The sequence below is a fragment of the Dioscorea cayenensis genome, unplaced genomic scaffold (genome assembly GCF_009730915.1).
Source record: "Dioscorea cayenensis subsp. rotundata cultivar TDr96_F1 unplaced genomic scaffold, TDr96_F1_v2_PseudoChromosome.rev07_lg8_w22 25.fasta BLBR01001935.1, whole genome shotgun sequence".
In the NCBI taxonomy this organism is placed as follows: Eukaryota; Viridiplantae; Streptophyta; class Magnoliopsida; order Dioscoreales; family Dioscoreaceae; genus Dioscorea; species Dioscorea cayenensis.
Window position 1 is genome coordinate 2,610 of NW_024088326.1, and position 2,280 is coordinate 4,889.

Below are 2,280 nucleotides of genomic sequence, written 5' to 3' on the forward strand. Positions count from 1 at the left end.
TTGAGAGAGGGTTTCGGCTAGGGTTTTGAGAGGTATTGGCTAGGGTTTTGGAGAGGTTCTACGGCTCCGACATAGTCATTCCTTTGGAAGTAGGTTGGTAGGGGAGCTTCCGTCGAGGCTTATCCTATACCCGACAAGGAAATCCTTCGACGACGAGTAGAGGACTTTCCACAAGACCATCGACACGACTATCGAGGGGGTTTCTCTATGGATTCATTGCTTTTACATTATATTTCTTTTGCATTCTATTTGTTTCATTGAATCTCTTTATTATACTTTCAATTAATTGATGTTTGTTGTGAGTTCCAACCTTGAATGCTTGATTGTATGAACATTTTCCCTAGAGTGACACTAGGGTTGATAGTTCTTGTTGGTAACCTTGTGAGTGAGTGACACACCATGAGCATTAGACAAATCTAGGTTGGAGAGGGTTGAGAGGGTGAGTCGAGAGGTACAGGAGCGTCCCTTTTCTCCTCCGGCGTGATAGATTCTACCTCTGTTCCTCGACTTCTTTGCGGCCATAATAGAGTGAATGGTCTAAGGGATGACCCTCTGTTAAGGTGATCTTAGTATCTACGGCTTAATTGTGGTTAGGGACCTTCCACCTGGACCAAAGGGTTAGGTCTATAATTAGAAAGAGATTTATCACTTGGAATCCCTAGAGCTCATTGCAACTCTATTCGAGTGTGAGGTTGAGAGGTTATCTAATCTCTCCTCCGGGACATGTATAGAGTTAGGCATAGTTGACCTTAGATTTGGGACTATGTATTTAAATATTTTCACGACTCACCATTGCATTGATTAGGAAGCATAATAGAGGGTTCTTGCACTTGAAACGATTGTCCTAGGCGGAGCATTATCCGAGTACCCCATTTTTATCGATTGCCTTACCTCCTCCTTTACTCGTGATCTCTTACTTGTTGCTTTTATGTTTGAGAATTGAATCATTGTCACACTTATCACTACTGATCTTTCACATAGCTGAGAAGAGGATTAAGTGTTTTTATTCCCTACTCCCGGTGGATTCGATACCCGCTCATCCGAGATTATTACTTCGACAAACCCGTGCACTTGCGGGATATACGCAAGGGGTTTTGTCAAATTTTTGGCGCCATTGCCGGGTGAGTAGGCGTTTAGAGATACTTTGCACTTTGTTTTCTTAGCTATTTCACCACACATTCTATTTCATATCTTCTTATTCTATCATCGTTCTGATTTCTTTTTGTTTCTTTTTGGTACAGCTCCAGGTTATGACACGAGGGAATCCCTCAATATTCATTGAAAGAGATCCTGAGCTTGAACACACACTTAGAAGAAAAGGGAAAGAGCCTGTGCAAGAATAGTTTAATTTAGCTGATTTGGTAGTGGAAGAATCTGAAAATATGGCAGAACAGAATGCGCAACAATGAATATTATCCGATTATTCCAGACCATCAGCGTTGGGGACACAGTCGAGTATTGTGCGCCCCCCGTTTACAGCTTAGAACTTCGAACTGAAGCCGGCATTCATCCACATGTTGCAGCAATCCGCACAATTCAATGGTTTGGCCGATGAAGATCCAAATAGTTATATAGATAGCTTTCTTGAGGTGTGTGATATGCTGAAGATAAACGGGGTGACGGATGATGTAATCATGTTGCGAGCCTTCCTATTTTCCCTAAAGGAGAGAGTGAAGCAGTGGCTACACTCATTACCTAGAGCATCAATTACCACATGGGCGTAGATGGTAGAAGCTTTTTTGGCCCGTTATTTCCCACCAGGAAAATCAGTAAAGCTTAGGAATGAGATCTCATCCTTTGTTCAGTTGGAATTGGAGTCTCTATTCGAGACATGGGAAAGGTTCAAGGAGCTCCTGAGAAAGTGCCCGCAACACGGATTCCCGGAGTGGATGATTGTTCAGACCTTTTATAATGGTTTGAACCCGAGTATAAGGCAACTATTGGATGCGGCAGTAGGAGGTACCTTAGGTAGCAAGACCCCCGATGAGGCCCGTCAGTTAATTGAAGAAATAGGGTTAAACAACTACCAATGGAATGCTAGGGAGAAGAAAAAAGTGGCCGGTCTTCATGAAAAAAGTGCATCTGCCCATGTGGACCTCTCTTGATGAGGCGCACGGGCTTGCGTAATTTCTACACGCCCGTGCGATTGCGCAGAAATTCAAGAGGCTCGAGTCTTCCTATAAAAAATCCTTGCATGCTCTCTTCTTTTTCATCTTCAACCGCCTGAAAACCATTTATGATAATATTACCGACCTCTCATCGTTGTTTTGGAGGATTTTT

General features: G+C 43.0%; 1 non-coding gene across 1 annotated transcript; it reads right to left on the reverse strand.

Annotated features, from left to right (window-relative positions):
* Positions 1-1,772: 1,772 nt before the first annotated feature.
* Positions 1,773-1,879, reverse strand: LOC120257194. Its single transcript, XR_005535568.1, has one exon. It is a non-coding gene; the product is annotated as a small nucleolar RNA R71 (small nucleolar RNA).
* Between the last annotated feature and the right edge of the window lie 401 nt (positions 1,880-2,280).